This window comes from Ricinus communis, chromosome 3, assembly GCF_019578655.1.
Source record: "Ricinus communis isolate WT05 ecotype wild-type chromosome 3, ASM1957865v1, whole genome shotgun sequence".
NCBI classification, from domain to species: domain Eukaryota; kingdom Viridiplantae; phylum Streptophyta; class Magnoliopsida; order Malpighiales; family Euphorbiaceae; genus Ricinus; species Ricinus communis.
Genome location: NC_063258.1, coordinates 17,504,717 through 17,527,178, shown reverse-complemented (window position 1 = coordinate 17,527,178; position 22,462 = coordinate 17,504,717). Strand labels below are relative to the sequence as shown.

The window sequence follows — 22,462 nt, the reverse complement described above, 5'->3', positions numbered from 1 at the left end:
TATAGTCAGACCTGCTGTAGCGGCCAACAATTTTGAGATAAAGGCCAATGTTATCCAGATGATCCAACAAAGCGTGCAGTTTGGAGGATTGCCCAGCGAGGATCCCAATGCACATATCTCTAACTTTTTGGAGATTTGTGACATATTCAAAATAAATGGAACAACCGATGATGCCATTCGGCTGAGATTGTTTCCATTTTCCTTGAGGGACAGAGCAAAGAGATGGTTGCAATCTCTTCCACAACAGACGATCACTACCTGGAAGGCGTTGGCCGAAAAATTTCTATATAAGTATTTTCCTCCCGCTAAAACTGCTAAACTTAGAAATGACATATCTTCTTTTGTGCAGTTTGATGATGAAAGCATGTACGATGCATGGGAGAGATTTAAAGATCTTTTGAGATGCTGCCCACATCACGGATTGCCGGTGTGGATGCGGTGTCTGGGACCTTCTACAATGGGTTGAACCTCGCAACGAGGCGATGGTGGATGCCGCAGGGGCGCTAAACAAGAGATGCCCGAGCAAGCTCGGGAACTTGATAGAGGAAATGGCCATGAACAACTATCGTTGGCAATCCTCTAGGAGCCGACCAGGAAGACAAGGAGTGGTCAACCAAGTGGACTCTACAGTAGCCTTGGCGAGCTCAAGTGGAGCTTCTAACCAAGAAGATCGACCAACTCAGATGCTTGGCTCACGCAATGAACGTTGGTCATGAAGTTTTATGGTGGCTCGACATGGCTGAATCTGCATCGGGAGGTATGTTTGCTTCATCTTCTATTAGTTTTCCATCTAATTCTACTATATCTTCTGATGTTGAACAGGTTGATTATATGGGGAATGCCCCAAGACAACAGAATAACCCCTACAGCAATACATACAACCCTGGATGGCGCAATCACCCCAATTTCAGTTGGAGGAACAATAATGCCTAGGGTCCGCCAGGTTTCCAAAGACTTCATCAACAGCAGAATAACCGGTTGGGCTGCACAAGCTCCTCCTCCCAAGAAAAGAAGTCAAATTTAGAGGAGCTCATGATGAAGTTTGTGACATCTACGGGGAAACAAGATTCCGAAGTGATAGTGCACTTAGGAATCAGCAGGCCTCGATTTAGAACTTGGAGACTTAAATTGGCCAAATTTCTAAGATGCTTTTAGAGAGACCTTCAGGATCGCTCCCTAGCACTACAGAGTCAAACCCGAGGGAGCATTGCAAAGCTATCACCTTGCGTTCAGATAAGAATTTGACTGGTTCTTTGCCTTTAGCTGATAAGGATAATACAATCGCAAGGTGTCGAGCCGGCTAAGGAAGGACCGGACCTTGAGATGGTAGAGAATGAGAGAAAGAAAGAAGACAAGCAAAGAGCCCTCGTAAGGGAGCATCGGCCGACATATCCTGCAAGGTTGAGATAGGATATGGTGGACAAGCAATACAGTAAGTTTCTTGACTTATTTAAGCAGCTGAAAATTAACTTACCTTTTGTTGAGGCAATTTCACAGATGCCGAAATACGCCAAGTTCTTAAAGGAGATTTTGAGCAATAAGAGGAAGTTGGAGGATCTTGGTCAGGTGGTGCTTAATAAGTAGTGTTCAGCTATTCTCCAAAACAAACTGCCACTCAAGCGACGAGATCTAGGGAGTTTTACTATCCCTTGTATGATTGGTGATTTATCAATTAGTGGTGCATTGGCTGATTTAGGAGCCAGTATTAACTTAATGCCCACTAGTTTATTTGCCAAATTAGGGTTGCATGAGCCAAAGCCTACTAGGATGAGTGTTCAATTAGCAGATAGGACTGTTAAAATTCCTAGAGGTATTGTTGAAGATGTACTTATAAAGGTAGATAAATTTATCTTTCCTGTAGATTTTGTGGTAATGGATATGGAGGGTGATAGCACTGTGCCTCTTATCCTGGGTAGGCCTTTCCTAGCTACATCGAGGGCTGTTATCGATATAAGCGATGGAAAGCTTAAGCTTAGAGTTAATGATGAGACCATTACCTTTGACCTGGCCACTTCCATGAGACAGTCACTGGACTATGATAATACTGTATGTTCTATTGATGTGATTGATGATGTGGTTGAGTCCCATTTACAAGAAATTTTATGTTCGACCCTTTGCAAGTAGCATTAGTACGAGGGATGAGGAGGAGTTGTCCAACGAGCAAGTGTTGGAGCAACTCGCTGTTTTATTGGCTTCTGAGCCGAGCTTGTCAACTGATCTCTATCTTTTTCTTGACAGGTCTGGGGTGTGGAAAGTAAAGACTTCATTCGAGGACCCACCAGTTTTAGAACTGAAGGAGTTACCGAGCCACTTGGTTTATGCCTTTCTGGATGAAGAGAAGCGCTTACCAGTGAATCATAGCGTACCGATCTAACTCCCTGAAGAACAAGCCATGTCATTGGAAGTTCTAAGGAAGTACAAGAAGGCCTTTGCTTTCAATATAGCCGATATCCCGGGCATAAATCCAAGTTTCGCTCTCATAAGATTTCATTGGGGGACAGCCAGTTTCATTGCTCAGCCTCAAAGACGACTCAATCCGAACATGAAAGAAGTGGTAAAGAAGGAGGTAATTAAACTTCTTGATGCAGGTTTGATATATCCCATTTCCCGGCCAGTTCGTGGGTTAGTCCTGCAGTTGTACCCAAGAAAGGAGGCATCACAGTGGTAAGGAATGAGAAGGATGAGCTGATCCCGACTCGGACGGAATAGCCCGAGTTTGCATTGGTCGTAGGCTTAATGATGCAACTCGGAAGGACCACTTTCCTCTTCGTTTCATTGATCAGATGATTGAACGTTTAGCAGGTCACATATTTTATTATTTTCTTGATGGCGTTTCAGGTTACTTTCAGATTCCTATTGCACCTGAGGACCAAGAGAAGACTACCTTCACCTGCCCATATGGGACGTTTGCTTATAGACGGATGCCATTCGGACTATGCAATGCACCAACTACATTTCAGCGGTGCATGATGGCTATTTTTGAGGACATGATTGAGGAGTCTGTGGAGGTATTTATGGATGACTTCTCTATTTTTGGTAATTCTTTCTCTCTTTGTTTGGCAAACCTTGAGCGCATGTTAGCTAGATGTATTGAGGCTAACTTGGTACTAAACTAGGAAAAATGTCATTTCATGGTGAGAGAGGGGATTGTTTTAGGGCATAAGATCTCTCAGGCTGGGATGGAGGTGGATAGAGCTAAGGTAGAAGTAATATCTAAGCTACCTCCTCCTAGTTCTATTAAGGCTGTTAGGAGTTTTCTGGGCCATGCAGGGTTTTATAGGAGATTTATTACAGATTTTTCTAAGATTGCTAGGCCCCTCACTCAATTGTTAGTTAAGGATGTACCTTTTATTTTTGATGATGCATGCGTGGCGACTTTTGAGTTACTTAAGAAACTTCTAACTCAGTACCCCAATCATGGTTTCTCCCGATTGGGAGCCGCCTTTGAACCCGATGTGCGATGCTAGTGATTATGCGATTGGAGTCGTGGTTTGGACAGAGGATTGAAAAGAAGTTTCAACCCATTTACTACGCTAGCAAGACCTTGACAGAGCCCAAGAACACTACACCACCACAGAGGAAGGAGTTATTGGCGGTTGTTTACGCCTTCGACAAGTTTAGATTATACCTCGTTCTCTCCAAAACCATTGTCTTCACGGACCACTCGGCATTGAGGTACTTATTCACGAAAATGATGCGAAACCGAGATTGATTCTATGGATTCTTTTGTTACAAGAATTTGACATCGAGATCAAGGATAAGAAGGCGCTGAAGAATCCGGCAATGACCATTTATCGAGATTGGAAAATCCTCACTTAGATGCACTTGATGAGACGACCATAGATGATCGATTTCCGGAAGAACATTTGTATGTCACTCGGTGTATACAACGATACTCCCTGGTTTTCCCGATTATGCTAACTATTTGGTTGCTAGGGTTCTACCAAGGGTATGACATATCGGTAAAAGAAGAAATTCTTCGCTGATTTGAAATACTATATTTGGGAATATCCCTTTTGTTTAAAGTATGTGCGGATCGGGTGATTCGCTGTGTATATGGCGAGGAGACTCTCCAAATATTGAAGCAATGCCATGAGAGACCCACTGGAGGTCATCAAGCAGCAAACCATACTGCGAGGAAGGTGCTAGAGGTAGGATTCTATTGGCCTACGCTCTTCCAGGATGCACGGAAATTTGTTAAGGTTTGTGACCCTTGCCAGCGCGCAGGTAATATCTCTTCTCGTCATGAGATGCCCCAAACCAGTGTGCAAGTCGTTGAGATTTTTGATGTCTGGGGCATCGACTTCATGGGACCCTTTCCGTCTTCGTATGGTAATAAGTACATTCTGGTTGCTGTTGAATATTTCTCTAAGTGGCCTGAAGCTCAAGCTGTAGCCACTGATGATGCTAGGGTTATCTGCAGGTTCCTTAAGTGATTGTTTGCTAGGTTTGGCATACCTAGGGCGCTTATTAGTGATAGAGGAACACATTTCTGCAACACCCAATTAGAGAAAGTACTTAAGCGATGCGGAGTTACTCATCGGTTCTCTACTCCCTATCACCCCTAGACTAGTGGGGCGTGGTTGAGGTAACTAATAGGGGTATTAAACGTATTTTAGAGAGAACCGTTAGTACCGATGGGAAGGACTGGACTCTTAAGTTAGATGATGCATTATGGGCGTTTAGGATCGCTTTTAGGACATCTATAGGTTTTACGCCCTATCGCCTTGTTTATGGAAAGTCATGTCATTTGCCTGTTGAGTTAGAGCATAGGGCACTTTGGGCCCTTAGAACTTGTAACTTTGATATTGATTCGCAGGGTAAGGAGCGACAATGGCGTCGAGTGAGCTAGATGAGTGGTGCCAGCAGTATACGAAAACTCCTCAACTTACAAAGCAAGGACTAAGAAATGGCATGATCAAAGGATTCGTGAGCCTAAGGAATTTCAGGTTGGGGATCGAGTGTTGCTTTACAACTCTCGCCCTGCTTCCCGAAAGCTACGCACTGCTGGTCCGGACCATTTCAGATCGGACAAGTCTTTCCATATGTAGTGGTAGAGTTGCATCATCCAGAGAAGGGGAACTTTAAAGTGAACGGCCATCGGCTAAAGCGATATCATTGTAACTCGTTGGATAGTGAGCAACGAGTTGACCTGGCTTTGTATGCACAGAAAGGGTGATCCGAATGAGTCATGCTTAAGACTCTACAAATAAGCACTTCTGTACATTCGACTTGGATTATACTTTCATGTTTTTAATTAGTTGTGATTGTTTCATTATTTTCATTTGACTTTATTATAGTTGCTTAAAAATAATTAGGTTAATTTTAATTTTTCGGACTTATAGAATCGAAGAGGACAAACTCTTCCGTTTGACCATATCTACTTGTTTAATGATCTAATTACATGCATATGTGTTAATTATAGGTATGGGGGCAAGGCGACTCGAGTCGGCAAAAGGCAAGCCCAGAAACACTCCATTTCACCACGGTTTCCGTGGCCATCACGGGCTGCATAGCACGGCCAGAGTCAAGACTGTGTTGAAGGATAAAGAGTAATTGTCACGGCTTCCGAAGGCAGCACGGGACACAACCCCTAACCGTGCTGGGAAGCACGGCCGTGCCAATACCCGTGCCAAGGAGCATCCAAAGAAGGCTAAAGGATCAGCACGGGCTGAGTTCTAGCCAGCCGATCAAAGACGGCCTTACCTCACCCGTCTTTGCACAAACCGTGCCTATAAGAAGTGGAGGCCTCCGAAAATTTTGCTTCCCTTTTGCTTTTCTTAGCTCAAAGGTGTTGTTCTTATACCCCTATCTCACCCTTCTCACTTTCCTAAGCGAACTCAGGTAAGTCCCTTCATTTGTTGCATTATATTTTTTTTATTATTATGATTTCACTTCTATTTTAGACATATACTTTTGTTAGGACATGCTAGGATATTTTGGTGGCTCTATATTGTAACTATAAGACCTTGGTTAGGTTAATCTACATTAGTTGTTGTGTTTGTGGTGTAGTTGGTTATAAAATTGATAAGTGTGGGGTTTTGGTGGAAATAAAATGTGCCTACAGCATGCAAAGCATGAATAATGTTTAGATTTAAATTGCAATTGCTGGTTCATGATAAATTAGATTGATATATATCGGCTTATTAGTTTATACAAGTTTTGGTTAGTTGAAGTATAATCATTATGCTATTGATTCGGTAGATTATTTCTTTCATTAACTTGAATTTTTACAAAAAACTAATAATTCGTTGCATTAGGTGATATGACGGACCGCGATAAATCTCGTAGAAAGCAATCAAACGCCGCTACCGAAGCGATCGCGTGGTGAAGGAACGTCTTCCTTCACAAAGACTTAACCAAAGACCATGACTTCCACCTCCACCACCACAGTAAATAGTCCGACCACGGAGAGCACCTGCTGTGAATCCATCCACACCTGGCCGTCATCCATTGTGGACATTCCCTAATGCAGACAATGAAAGTAGATTCCTAGTCATGAGATGGAAGCAAGTGATGGCGGGCCGTTGCATAGACTTCATTGAGCCAACCTACCGTGAGCTTACGATCGAGTTCCTCAAAGACCTTCTTCCGGCAGCAGATCACAAACCGCATCACCGATGCAATTTATTTTAGGCTTGGGGGAAGGGAGTTCTTGATGTCGGTCCCACAATTTGGAATGCATTTGGGATTATGGACTGAACAAGAAATGTCGGGGGAGGAGTATCAGGGTTGTCTCTACATCCACCCAATTTCATATGACGCCATGTGGGATTCATTTGTAATGAGGCCGGAAACATACTACCCAAGCAGGTCTAAGGCATCTAGCCTACCGAACCATCTCCGCTACATTCATACCCTACTAGCTTACACCATTACAGGCCGAGGGGACAGTTTTGGGGCAGTCACACAGACTGATGTCTTTATTCTCTAGGCTATGCAACATCGGAAGAAGCTAGACTTGGGATATTTATTGGCTCGCCAAGTCCGTTCATTTATAGTAGACGCTCAGAAGAAGATGCATTGTTGTTTCGGTCCGTATGTGACCCTGATCCACCACCGCAACCTCCCTCAGCAAATTTCCCTGCCCCCCAACTTCCAGCAGATCCAACCAGTGAGGATACACCGTCAGCAGACTCCTAGCGAAAAGAAAAAAATTTATGATATTTTCCTCCATCCTTTTTCTTTATTTTATTTTATTTTATTCTTTTTTTATTTATTTATTTTCTTTCAATTTGTTATCTCCTTTTACTTTCTTGCTTGTAGCTTGTTTACTTTTATGTTATTTCCTTGCACTTGTTTGTTTATGTTAAGTCGAACACTATGCCTTTTTAATTTGTAAAAAAAAAAAAAAAAATCAGCATGATCTTCCATAACCATAATGTGTGAATCATATGCTTCCTCAGTCTAAATCTCTCTAACACTGTGGACAGTGTTATACTAAAATGTGGGGTAGGGACCTACCGATGTTGTGCCTATCTTGAGTTTTGTTTTAATTAAGTAGTTGATGACTTTTTTCTCCTTTGAATGGATTCCCTTATAGCTTTTATCGAACCTTGTTCGGAAGAAGGTAATGAATAAATCTCTCAACTACAATCCAGCCAGGTAAAATTGGTATTTTTCCTTAATTCTTCCATATTACTTTATCGTAGATATAGAACAACGTTAATATTACGCTTATTATTGTGATTGATTGTTTAAACTTTGGGTTGAGAATTCATGCAATTTTAAATCACTCAAATGGTGAGATTTTGAGCCAATTGGTGCATCACTATTATGCTCCCTTTTCTTTCATTAGTGAGCATTTTGCGAATCTCTGTTTCTAGAACTTGCTTTACGATATCTCATTGAAATTACATGAATTGTCAATAATCGTGAGATGATTTGGGCACTTAGGATTTACACAATTTGGCCAAAAGCCTAACCCTATTTTTCCCTTAGTGAACCAATTTTGAGCCTTAGCCATTCCTTTCGTGACAATAATAAAGTGACACTCATCTTATCACTTCTATTCATTTGACCATTCTTTCTACCATTGTTGTTGGAAATTATGTAAGTTATGTTTGCATTTTACTTTGGATCAATCCGCATTCATATATTTCACTAAGTTGCTAGATTTTCATAGATGCTCCCTTCAATTATTGTATGTGTCAATAACCAACAACTCCTACATAAGCTGTTGTAATATATATACATAGTATATATATTTATATATAAAAAAAAAACAAAAAAAACATCTTATTTTTAGATAATTTCGAGCATCATCTTATTTTTAGAGCAACTTAGTGTTCATTTTGGTACAGCACTTGATCCTTCATTACTTTCTTGCATTACTTGCTTAACTTCCAGCAACTTGTAGCCTACTTTCCATATTTATACGTACCTTACCTTAACCCCATTACAACCTGGCTCAAGACCCTTTGATCATGATTATTGATTATTTCGTAGTAGTGGAGATTGAATCCATAAGCAAGCCTGTGGTAAGCACTTTTTCTGTATTTTTGCGTTGAGAGCTTGGCGATCTTCTTTCACCTATATACACTTGTGTGTTTTGAGTGATATCTTGTGAGGCATGATTCTCAATTTCTTAATTTAGATGGTTTATCATTTTAACTTTAGCAACTTTATTAAGTTTGCTCTTTCTCTTAAGGATTTAGTGATTTGGAGATTTTGGGAAAACTCATTACGGAGTTTTGAAATTTATTTTGAGCTAACCTCCTGCAATGCAGTTGATTGAGTTATTTGATATCTTTTGAGGAGTGAGTTGTAAATTGCTTGAGGATAAGCAAAAGTTTAAGCATGGGGTAATTTGATAAGCATCATACTACACATGTTTTCATGCCCGATTGTTCATATTTTTATGCATGATTATCCCGTTTTATGCTAGAATCACCTGTCTTTTATTTCCCTTTTCGTTCCGAGTCATTTTCAAGGACACCATCGAATCGAGGGAAATACGTGTGATTACGGAGCAAAATCCATCAAATTGGGTGAGAACAAGCACCCCGAGGGTTGAGCACGGCCTGGACTCCTACCGCTGAATTATCAAGAGGCTATCCCCAATTGTGCCATTTCGTACGACTTAGTAGCCACCACGGCCTCCGTACGACTGTGGTGGATCAAGACCGGCTTGGGCACGGCCTGGGTGGCTCAAGACAACAACTCCATAGATTCAAAGACGACTGGACTCCGTACTCGAATCAACTATATAGGCGATTTTGAATTCTAATTGAAGAGGATGATTTTTGGACTCAATTCCAAGACACACACTTAATCAAATATTTCCTATACCTCAATTGTAGACTGGAGAGATCAATTTTCATCAATTGAAGGGGGATTCCACTTATTCCAACATCGAATTGAAGATCAAGACAAACTTTGGGAGCATTCAAGAGGCAACTAGGGTTTGAGATTTTGAATTTGCAAATTTAGGGTTTCTCATTCAGCTTGAAAGAGAAGGGTGTACATACCTTTAATTTGTTTTTCCTTATTTTGTTCTTTAATTGCTTTGACTATGAACATGAGCAGCTAGATCTTTTGAATCCATTAGGGTTCACCTTTGTTGATGGATTATGCTTAATTGTTAGTTTTTTATAATTATCATTCTTGCAATCTTCTTGCTATTAAGTAATAAAAGTTTGATGCAGTTAATTTGAGACGTTGGATTAATTGTTTATTAGGTTGTTTCTTGATATTGAGAAATGCTTGTTACAACTGGATTTTAAATAGTAAGGACTGGTAGTTAACACTTAGAGATGAGGTTGATTTACTCGCCGGATTAAAAACTAACAACTCTTAATAGTCTTAAATCATACTTAATGCTAATTTGTAGTAATCTGATAGGAAGAGATTCCATTAGGTTAGTGCAGGTTTAGGAATCCGGTAAGCTCGAGAGAGGAACCGGGATTCAATTCAGGATTTAGGCACGGGTAAGCAAGATCGGCAATCCATAAAATTCATTTTTAGAATTCCATCACTTAGGCTCCCTTTTGGATTTATTTCTCTCTTTACAATTGTCTTTTAATTGTCCATTGTTGTCCTTCATTTACTTAATTGCACTCATAACCATTAGCTGGTATGTTAGAACTTTCACACCCTATTTCAGACTAGATAACATAGCAAGCAGTAGTAACTCTAGGTTCACCCGATCTCCAGGGATACGACCTTGATACTCACTAGTGCTAGGCTGCTTCGGTAGGTTCACTGCCTTAGGTGTAGGTTGCATAAAGAGCCCATCAGTTATGGATATGGATAATGAGCATGGTGTACCATTGATTTTGGGGAGACCTTTCCTTGCAACAGCTAGAGCTAAAATAGACATATTTGAGGGAAAGTTAGAGCTTAATGTAGGGGATGACTGTGTTACTTTTAGTTTACCCCCATTTGATAGTTCTTCCACCGACCATGTTCATGCCATTTGTAGTATTGATGGAATTGGTCCTGCATGTAATAAACAACCATAGGACGTATAAATGGATGATGGTATACATGTTTCTTTCCCTGTTGATATGTGTTATTTACCTGAAGAAAACAACTTGTATCAATTTGATACTTTGTGCTATGATAGACCCGAGAAGGGTAGTTGCAAGTTTGTTTTTGACAGGTCACTTAGTTAGAATTCAGAATGGATGAATGGGCATCCCGACTCGATGCAGAGAGCACCTCCTTGGTCATCTACCGCACACATCAGACCTTCTCCTTACGCTTATATGCCTCGAGCCCCAGAGTACATTGAGCCCACCTTCTCAATTTGCCCGCGATGCAGGAATGCTGCTGCAGAGTCCAGCTAGACGACTCGAACAAAAAGAAGCATCTTCGGGAGGCATTCCTGAATCTATTTATGCTTTTTGAGTTTTTCTTTAGACATCTTTTATTATTTATTTACTTCTCTAGTTTGATATCTCATTTTAATTTTAGTTTGTTTTATTTTGATACGATTGTAGTTTATTGAATCTTTTTACTAGATGTTGCTTGGAATGTGTTATTCTTGAGTTTTGTAGAAGTTAACCTACTCGACGCTCATACGCAATTTGGAGGACTAACATATCTTAGAGTGTTAAAGCACACATCAAGGTAGGAAGCTCAGTGACCCGAGATGGCAAAGGAAAGTCCGGACACCTCCCCTTCACCATGGTTTCTATGGCCATCACGGGCTGCAACACCAACCCATGCCCATTAGCACGACCTGAGTCAAGCCCGTGATGAAAGACACATGAAGACATGGGGAATTTTGGCCATTTCAGCACGACTTCCGAAGGAATCACGGGCGGCAACATAAGGCCATGTTGATAGGCAGGGCGGTGCCCCCGCTGGTGCCAAATCGGTGAAAATCAAAGCATAAGGGCTCAACATGGGCTAAGTCCAGGCCGTGATGATCAGCATGGCTATGCACTTGCCCATGCTGACCCCGCGCCTATATAAAGAAGGCCTCCAAAAATTTCTTGCCACCCCTTTTCTAAAGCTCCAAGGTGTGGTTTTCTTCTATTTTTCTCATCCTCCCTATTTTTTTCGGCAATTCCAAGTAAGAATCTCCACTTTTTGCTTTTGTTTGTTTTTAATTTAGTTTTTTTATGCATATACTTTATTTAGGACATGCTAGTATGTTTTGGTAGTTTTTATGTTGTTGCACTGCCTTAAGATGACCTCAATTAGATTTAATCTATATTAGTTATTTTGATTGTTGTGAAGCTGATCATGAAATTGATAAGTGTGGGGTTTGCATAATTAAAGTTTTGTTATGGCATTCCGTTATGAATAAGTGTTTTTGTGTTAGTTGGTTCACGATAAAGTAGTTTGCAATGTATGGGTTAGTTAGTTTATGCTGGAGATTGAGGCTTTAGTCTTTCGTTAAGTCTAAAGTTTTCTATTAGTCAAATCATAGCCGTTATGCTGTCCAATTTTTGGTAGGATTTTTTATTAACTTAATTTGTGATGTGCGTAAAATACACACATCTAAATGGGGTTTTTAAGATTGATTTTATGGACATTTGGATGTGAATTGGTCCCAACACTCACCCTATGCATCTGTTTGTGTGCATTAGGTCCAAAAGAAGTCAAAGGATGATAAAGGGAAGAATTTGAGCATAATTGGATGCCAAAGCTGCCGAAACAAGCTAAGTACGAGCATGAGGAAGCTGAACATGGCCATGTTGGTTTCAACACTGGCCGTGTTCCCAACACGGGCACAAACACGGTCGTGTTAGGTGTCATAAAAGATAAAAGAAAAATAAGTTCTTAGGGAGCACGACCACAGAAAGTAACACAGGCATAAACACCAGCCTGTGTTGGGAACACAGGCATTAACACAGCCGTGTTGGAGGCAACATGGGGAATTAATTAAAAGAAAAAAGAGAGGAAAGAAAAGAGAGAGCGAGGGAGAACGTCCCAAACCCTAATATTTCTCTCTCTAAGGGTTTTCTGAGCTAGAACCAAGGGAAAAGGAGACTTGGATCAAGGTTTCAATCGGATTCCCTTCAAAGATTGAAGATTGGGCGAGGTTCGTTGATTGGTTTTCAAATCGAGCAAGAGGAACAAGAATCGACTCAATTCGAGCAAGAGGAATTGGGGCTGTTTACTCTCATCTAAGGGTGTAATCGGGTTTTCTCTACCTTTACTCATTGTTGTAATTGAATTCTTGTGTATTTTGATAATCAACATGATTAGCTAGATTGAATAAATCCATTGGGATTTCTTTACTATGTTGGCTTAGTATTATATTGTTGGATTGTTTGGGTTAGTTTTGTATTCTTCTTGCTTTCAGTATTAATAAGATAATGCATTGTTCATGAGACGTTGTGAATTGTGGTGTTTAGATTTATTTGTGTGATTGAGAAGTCCATTTGGCAATTGAAATTTTGAATAGCAAGAACTGGTTAATAATCGCTTAGAGATAAGGATAATTAACTAGCCGGATTAAGAATTAACAAAGCTTAATAAAGGCGGATTAAAGCTTAATGTTAATTTAAGAATCAATCGTTAGGAAGAGATTCCAACTTTAGGTTATTAGATTTAGGAATTCGGTTATCTCGAGAGAGAAACCAAATTCGATTAAGAATTCATCCACGGGTAGCATAATTAGACTCACCAATCCTTTATCTTTTGTTTGATTGCCAACTAGTTTAGGTTCCCTTTGGGTTTGCTCTCTTGCCTTGGTTATTTTAGTTATCAATTACTCTTGCATCTCCCTTAGAATTTAGCTTGTAGCTATTAGTTAGTTTAGAAATTATTCATCACTCATTTTAGGTTAATATAATAAAGAACAAAGGAGTAACTCTGGGCTTTCACTTTCCCGAGGAATACGACCTTGATACTCGCCATTAGTGCTAGACTGCATCGATAGGTACGCTGCCTTAGATTGTAGATAACACAAGTAGCACACATCAATTTTTTATACGAATAACTAATGATTCATTGCATCAGGAAAATATGACGGACCGTGATCAATCCCATAGGAAGCACCCAAAACGAGTTCCTACCAACAAGCGATCGCGTGGCGAAGGAACATCTTCCTCCACAGCACCAGAACCAGCACTAGCACCAGCACAAGCACTAGAATCAGCCCCATCACCGCAACAGCAACTAGTTCGAGCTTGAAGAGCACCTGCTGTGAACCCACCTGCACTTGGTCGTCATCCACTGTGGACATTTCCTAATGTAGAAAATGAGAGTCGGTTCTAAGTTATGAGGTGGAAGCAAGTGATGGCGGGTCGTTGCATCGACTTCGCATCCCTGGAAAGAGTGGGATTGGTTCAGGATGTGCGCACTCTATTCGAGACTCTGCTGTATGTGCTATTTTTTGATATCATTGAACCAACCTACAGTGAGCTTACAATTGAGTTCCTCAGCACCTTCTTCTTGCAGCAACAGATCACAAACTGGCATCAGCTTAATGCAGTTTATTTCAGACTTGGGGGAAGGGAGTTCTCAATGTCAGTCCCGCAATTTGGCATGCATTTGGGATTATGGACTGAACAGGAGATCTCGGGGTAGGAGTATCAGGGATGCCTCTATATCCACCCAATATCCTACGACACCATGTGGGACTCATTGGTACTTAGGCCAGAGACGTACTACCCAAGCAGGTCTATGGCGTTTAGCCTTCCAAATCATCTCTGATTTCTCCATACCTTATTAGCGTACACCATTACATGTAGAGGAGATAGTTTTGGAGCAGTGACACAGACCGATGTCTTCATCCTCTAGGCTATGCAACATCAGAAGAAGTTGGACTTGGGATATTTGTTGGCTCGTCAAGTCCGATCATTTATAGTAGATGCCCAGAAGAAGATGCATTGTTGTTTTGGCCCGTACATGACTAGGTTAGCCAAGAGACTGGACGTATTAGATGATTGTCTATCAGAGCTTTCAATTATTGGTGACATGACACCACTAGGGATCAGACAGATGATCAACATGCAAATGATCACAGCTACTAGACACCCACATGGTATAGAGTACAGGCTTGTGAACACCATAGTTAGGGAGGCTAGAGAGGCAGCGGCTAGAGGAGCCTAAGATCCGTCGGCTGGGATCCCGGATGTTAGGATCCCCAACCCAGTTAGAGTGTTTATGCCTCCATTTGGAGCCTCATCCTCTTATTCTGTAGGGACATCAAATGCTCAGATTAGTGCTTTGGCTGACCGACTAGATCGAGTCTGCAATCCACAACAGCAGCACTATACTCAGTTTGTGCAGTTTCAAGAGGAGACTAGGGCACAGCTTGGCGGAATGAACACCGTGCTTCAGCAGCTTATGAATGGGTTGGATAGGCAGGCCACCCAGACAGACTGCCTAGTGGAGCAAATGAAAAAGTTGATGGACGCTAGAGCACAAAATCAGCGACTCATCGATGAGATGGAGTTCGATCTGGCAGGCTGCTTCACGGACCCTGATCCACTGCAGCCCTCTGTTCCTCATCTTCAAGCAGGTCCAAGCAGTGACGATACACCATTAGCCGACTCGTAGCAGAAAAAAATTATGCAACTTTTCTTTTTCCTTTTTCTTTTTATTTTTTTTCCTTTATTTTATTTTATTTTATTTTCTTGCTTTTGTATGCTGAATTTTATGTTATTTCCTTTCATTTGTTTATGTTATGTTAAGTTATTTTAGAAAAACACTATGCTTTCCAACCTAAAAACTATGCATGATCTTCAATAACTATGAGGTGCGAGTCATATGCTTACCCAGTTTTAATCTTTCTAACACTGTAAACAGTGTCATACTTAAGTGTGGGGTAGGCACCTTAGTTTGTTATTATCTTCAATTTTGTTTCAATCAAGTAGTTAATGATTTTCCTCTTTTGAATAGATACCCTTATAACTTTTATCGAATCTTGTTGGAAGAAGGAAATGAACGAATCTCTTAATTTCACTCGAGCCAGGTAAAATTGGTGTTTTTCCTCAATTTTTCCATTTTACTTTATCTTAGAAATAAAACACTATTAATATTGTTGCTTGTTACTATGATTGATTATCTAAACTTTGATTTGAGAATTCATGCAATTTTGACCCACTCAAATGGTGAGGTTTTGAGCCAAATTGGGCATTATTATTTTTTTATGCTCCTTTTCTTGTTGTTTAGTGAGCATTGCACAGAATCTTTGTTTCTAGAACTTGCTTTGTGATTCCTTTTGAGATTAAATGAATTTTAGATAGTCATGAGATGATTTGGGCACTTAGGATTTACACAATTTGGCCAAAAGCCTAACCCTATTTTCCCCATAGTGAACCAATTTTGAGCCTTAGCCTTTTCCTTCGTTGTGATTCACCTTTGACACTCACTTTATCACTTTCATTCATTTTACCATTCTTTCTACCATTGTTGCTGGAAATTATGTAAGTTTATGCTACATTTTATTTTGGATCAAATTGCATTCTTTTTATATATAATCACTAAGTTGCTAGATTTTTCATAGATGCTCCTTTCAATCCAAAATTGGATATTCATTCTTATTGCTTATGTCAATAACCACAGCAGCTCCTACATAAGCTGCTGTAATATATATACATAGTATATATAAAAAGAAAGAGAATTTAGTATTCCCTTAGTTCGTTTCGAGCATCATCTTATTGTTGGAGCAACTTAGTGTTCATTTTTGGTATACCATTTGATCCTGGGCTATTTTCTTGCATTACCTGCATAATTTTCCAGCAACTTTTAGCCTACTTTCCATATTTCTCCGTAGCCTACCTTAACCCCATTACAACCTGGCTCAAGACCCTTTGATCATGATTATTGATTATTTCACATTAGTGGAGATTGGATCTATAAGCAAGCCTATGGTAAGCATTTTTTTTTTATATTTTTGCGTTGAGAGCTTGGCGATCCTCTCTTACCAATATACACTTATGTGTTTTCGAGTGACATCTTGTGAGACATGTTTCTCAATTTCTCAGTTTGAATGGTTTATCATTTTAATTTTAGCAGTTTTATTAGTTTTGTTCTCTCTCTTAAGGATTTAGTGATTTGGGGATTTTGTGGAAATTCATTACTGAGTTTTGAGATTTGTTTTGAGCTAACTTTCTGCGAAGTATTTGATTGAGTTGTTTGGTATTTGTTTGAGGAGTGAGTTATTGATTGCTTGAGGGTAAGCAAAAGCTTAAGTGTGGGGCGATTTGATAGGCATCATACTACACATGTTTTCATGCCCGATTATTTATATTTTTATGCATGATTATCCCGTTTTATGCTAGAATCACCTATCTTTTGTTTCCTTTCTCGTTTTAGGTCATTTTTGAAAGAAACCATCAATAATCGAGGGAAATACGCATGATCACAGACCAAAATCCATCAAATTGGGCGAGGACTAGCACCCTGAGGGTTGAGCACGGCCTGGACTCCGGCCGTGCTGAATTGCCAACTAGCTGCCTTTCAAGAGTGCCTTTTGGCACGGCTCAGAAATAACCACGGCCTCACCACTACCCGTGGTGGTCAGCACCTTGGGCACGACACCGGAAAAGGTCACACACTAATTCCCTGTGGATCAAGACGGCCCTGGACTTCTTCGGCCGACCAAAGACAGTTTGACCACTACCGTGTCAAGAGAGGATATAGGCAAACGCTCGATTTTCTTAGAGGAGGCTCGATTTTCTCTCACCTAATTCGAGTATACACTCAATTCACTTGTTTTCTAGACTTCAATTATCGACCTTGGGAGATCAAATTCATCAATTGAAGGAGGACTACACTTGTTTTCAACATCGATTTGAGGATCAAAACAACATTTGGGAGCATTCAAGAGGCAAATTAGGGTTTGATATTTTGTATTGGAAAATTAGGGTTTCTGATGAGCATAGTTTTACACGTATTTGCTTGCATATTATTGCGTATGTTCTTAGCAATTATTGTGCTTTTATTCCTAGATCACCCGTGTTTTGTGTTCTTTTGCATTTCAGGAACATTTATAGGACCATCATTGGTGTTTAAGCAATTATAGATCAATACGTGCGGAAACGGACGAGAATTCATCAAGATCGGACAAGAGCCCGCATTGCACACATTGAGCACGGCCTGAGTCAAGGCCGTACTGACCATCACGGCCTGGACTCTAGCCGTGACTAACCATCGAAACTTGGTCTTCAAAACAATGGTTTGAGCACGGTTTCCGTAGCCACCATGGCCTCCAGCACGGCCCGTGGTGGCCAGCACGGGGAGCAATACGGTCATGGTGAAACCTTAGTTGGTGAGATCCACAGTTTTAGCACGGCATGGACTCTGGCCGTGCTGACCAGCACGACATGGACTCCAGCCGTCCTGAGTTAAATATATAAGAAAAATGAATTTTTCTTAGAAAAAGGGGAAGAGAGGGAAAAAAGTGACATAGAGCCCTGGAGGCTGGTTCAGTTTCTGTACAGTATTGAGTGCAAGAGAGAGTTGTAGTGAGTAAGAATCCCGGAATCGCAAGGTTCCGAGTGCAAAATAGTAGTGGAGCAATTCAAGAGGCAGTTTGGGAGATTAATCAAAGTATAGATCCAGATTTGAAGCTGTTCATCCAATTCGAGAGAAAAGGGTGTACATGTTTTATTTTCATTATTCTTTCATTGTCATTGATTTCCTAGATTGTTTTAAACATGAACATGTTTAGCTAGATTGATTTAATCCATTGGGATTTCTTTACTATGTTGGCTTGATATTATATTGTTGGATTGTTCGAGTTGGTTTTGTATTCTTCTTGTTTTCAGTATTAATAAAACAATACATTATTCATGAGACGTTGTGAATTGTGATGTTTAGATTGCTTTATGAGATTGAGAAATCCATTTGGCAATTGGAATTTTGAATAGCAAGAACTGGTTAATAATCGCTTAGAGATAAGGATAATTAACTAGCCGGATTAAGAATTAACAAAGCTTAATAGAGGCGGATTAAAGCTTAATGGTAATTTAAGAATCAATCGTTAGGAAGAGATTCCAACTTTAGGTTATTAGGTTTAGGAATTCGGTTATCTCAAGAGAGAAACCGAATTCGGTTAAGAATTCGTCCACGGGTAGCATAATTAGACTCACCGATCCTTTATCTTTTGTTCGGTTGCCAACTAGTTTAGATTCCCTTTGGGTTTTTCTTCTTGTCTTGATTATTTTGTTTATCAATCACTCTTGCATCTCCCTTAGGACTTAGCTTGTAGTTAATAGTTAGTTTAGAATTTATTCATCATCCATTTTACGTTAATATAACAAAGAACAAAGGAGTAACTCTGGGCTTTCGCTTTTCCGAGGAATACGACCTTGATACTCGCCATTAGTGCTAGACTGCATCGATAGGTACACTGCCTTAGATTGTAGCTAACACGAGTAGCACCCATCAGTTTCTCATCGAACTTGAAAGGAAAGGCTGTACATGCCTTCAATTTTCTTTTCCTTATTTGTTCCTTATTCTACTTTAACTATGAACATGTGTAGCTAGATCTTTTGAACCCATTGGGGTCTTTATTATGATGGATTGTGCTTAGTTGTTAGATTTGTAATTACCTTTCTTGTAATCTTTTTGCTATTCAGTAATAAAGTTTGATTCAGTTAGTTTGAGATGTTAAATTAATTGCCTTGTGGGTTGTTTCTTGACATTGAGAAATGCTTGTTACAACTGGAAATTGAATAGTAAGAACTGGTAGTTAGCACTTAGAGATAAGGTTAATTCACTCGCCGGATTAAGAATTAACAACTCTTAATAGATCTAAATCACACTTAATACTAATCTATAATAATCTGATAGGAAGAGATTCCATTAGGTTAGTGCAGGTTTAGGAACTGGGTGAGCTCGAGAGAGGAGCCGAGTTCGATTCGGGATTTAGGCACGGGTAGCAAGATTGGTAATTTATAAAATCAACCTTAGAATTCCATCACTTAGGTCTCCTTTGGGTTTGCTTCTTTTGTTGTGATTATTTTTCGATTGGCAGTTGCTATTTATTCCTTTATTTACATTCATAATCATTAGTTAATTAATTTAGTCTTATCACACTCTATTTCAGACTAGATAATATAGTGAATAGTAGTAACTCTAGGTTCACCCGATCTCCAGGGATACGACCTTGATACTCACTCGTGCTAGGCTGCATCGATAAGTTCACTACCTTAGGTGTAGGTTGCATAAGTAGCCCATCAGCTGTCTAGGTACATTACCTATATAGTCTACTTGTTCATGGTCAGCAGAAACGATATAAGATGAAGAATTAGAAGGTGAAGGAAACATACCTCCCGCATTACAGTTTGCACCGTAGTGCGGGCCACTACAAAACTCGCAGCTTATTTGGGCTGCATGAACCGACATCTGAAGCTGGTATAATTTCTTGGTCAGAAGCTCCACTTGAGCTGCCAAGGCTGCTGTGGAGTCTAGCTGGTTGACCACTCCTTGCTTGGTTGGCGGACTCTTAGAGGATTGCCACTAGTAGTTGTTCATGGCCATCTCCTCTATCAAATTTTGCGCTTCCTCCAGCGTCTTACTGTTCAGGGCTCCACCTACTACAGCATCTACCATATGCTTAGTAGCAAGGTTCAAACCATTGTAGAAGGTCTGAACCTGCATCCATACTGGTAGTTCGTGGTGTGGGCAACATCAGAGCAAGTCTTTGTACCTTTCCCAAGCATCATACATGCTCTCGTCATTGAACTGCACAAACAAAGATATATCATTTCTCAATCTAGCAGTTTTAGCAAGAGGGAAGTACTTATATAAAAACTTCTCAACCAACGATCTCCATGTTGTAATAGTGTTTTCCAGGAATGACTACAGCCATCTTTTCGCTCGGTCCCTCAAAGAAAAAGAAAACAGCCTAAATTGAATGGCATCATCAGTTGTTCCATTTATATTGAAGGTGTCGCAGATCTCCAAGAAGTTAGCGATGTGAGCGTTTGGGTCCTCACTTGGCAGTCCCCCAAATTATACACTATTTTGTACCATTTGTATCATGTTCGACTTTATTTCGAAGTTATTGGCTGCCACTAGTGGTCGCAATATACTCGTATGTGTCCCCTCAAGAGGTTTGGCAAACTCGTACATTGTCCTGTTTTCATTCGTAGCCTAGTTGTTGTCTCCCATTCCTACTAGTCTATTCACAAGGGCTTCAATCTCTATCCGTGCCTCCTCTTCTTCTTGCATATGCTTCCTCAAAAGATGGAGGGATCGCTTTGGTTCAGCAAGAGGGTCTAAAAGACTAGGATTAGAGCTCCTGGTCATAAACTACCTAAAATTAAGAGGTAGCAACCAAAGAACATAGAATTGAATAAAATAATAAAGAATAAAAAGAAATAAAAAGAAAGAAAATAAAAATGGCTAGATTAACACAAACACGACTTCACTCTAGTTGACACAAAAGTGTCCCCGGCAACGGCGCCAAAAGCTTGATAGGCCTTTTATATAGCTACAATCTAAGGCAGTGAACCTATCGATGCAGACTAGCACTAATGGCGAGTATCAAGGTCGTATTCTCAAGAAAAGGTGATCCTAGAACTACTGTAGCATCTTATGTTATCTAACCTTAACAAATCGATAAAGTTGCTATTCTATGATTATATGCAAGCTAAGTCATTAACTAAATGTCAAATAGTCTGGAAGGATTTCGTGAAACAATCAAAGAAAAAAGCAAACCCAAGGGGACGTAAGCTAGTTGAATTTCAGTGAAGGTAGAGATTATATTGATTACTAATTGCAATTACCCGTGAGTGGATTCTAAATTGAATTTGATTTCCCTCTCGAGAATATCAAATTCCTAAACCTAAGAACCTAAACGATGGAATCTCTTCCTAACGATTGATTTTAGGTGAGCCTTAAGATTAAATCCACCACTATTAAAAGTTGTTAATTCTTAATCCGGCTAGTCAATTACCCTTATCTCTAAGTGATCATTAACCAGTTCTTGCCATTCAAATTTCAAATAGCTAGATGAACTTCTCAATTACATAAAGCAATCTAAACACCACAACTCACAACGCCTCATGAATAATGTGATTTCTCATTAATAATGAAAGCAAGAAGAAATAAGCATTGATAATCAAAGTCTCATAAAAAGTAAATGCAATCCAACAACATAGGAACCCCAATGGGTTCAATAATTCTAGCCACTCATGCTAATAAGCAACATAAAGTAAAGAACAAATATAGAAAAGTAATTTGAAAGCATGTACACCCTTCTTCTTCAAGTCAAATGAAAAGCCCTAAATCCCCAAATCTGAATGATGAACCCTAAATTGCCTCTTGAGTGCCTCCAAACCCACTCTTGATCTTCAATGTGATGTTTAAACCAATGTAATCCTTCCTTCAATAGGCGAAATAGTCTCCCAAAGTCGAATATCAAAGTCTGGAAAAAGGTGGCTCGTGCATGTATATGAGAAATCTAGTAAGAAAATCGAACCCTAGCAAAATAATTCACATTTGCCTATATAAATATCTCAGCAGGGCCATGCTCAAGCCCATGTTGATCAACACGGGTGGAGTCCAGGCTGTGCTGGACCTCTGAGTCCCGTAAATTAGGTCTTCTTCCTGGCCGTGCCCTCGCTAGTGCTGAGCCACCACGGGCCGTGATGCAGGTCGTGGTGGCCTTGGAAACTGTGCCAGAATGACACTCTTGAGGGTCAAGTGTTGATGGTTCAGCATGGTTAGAGTCCAGGTCATGCTCAACCTTAAAATGGTAGCCCTTGCTTAATTTTGACGGATTCTAGTCTGTATTTGCACGTATTTCCCTCGACTACTGATAATCTCCATCGATAATCACCTAAAACATGAAAGGAACCAAAATACAGGAGATTTTGGCATAAAACAAGATAACTATGCACAAAAATTGAAGTACTTGGGCATATAAACATGTATAAAACAATGCACATAAGGATTTATGTCTCATCTTACTTGATCATCAAGGTAATCTGCAATGCCACCGGTAAAGCTTATCAATTGCACTCCCATGTTTCCTTATGCTAGTGCTTGTGTCATTAAGAGTACTCGTCATTGGAGGAGAAAATGGACATTCCAATGATGC

The 22,462-nt window shown here is 40.1% G+C and overlaps 2 non-coding genes across 2 annotated transcripts; one reads left to right on the top strand and one right to left on the bottom strand.

Annotated features, from left to right (window-relative positions):
• Positions 1-316: 316 nt before the first annotated feature.
• Positions 317-423, bottom strand: LOC125369670. The gene has a single exon (XR_007215346.1). It is a non-coding gene; the product is annotated as a small nucleolar RNA R71 (small nucleolar RNA).
• Positions 424-20,026: 19,603 nt separating this feature from the next.
• On the top strand, positions 20,027-20,133 carry LOC112534141. Its single transcript, XR_003078450.2, has one exon. It is a non-coding gene; the product is annotated as a small nucleolar RNA R71 (small nucleolar RNA).
• Positions 20,134-22,462: the final 2,329 nt, after the last annotated feature.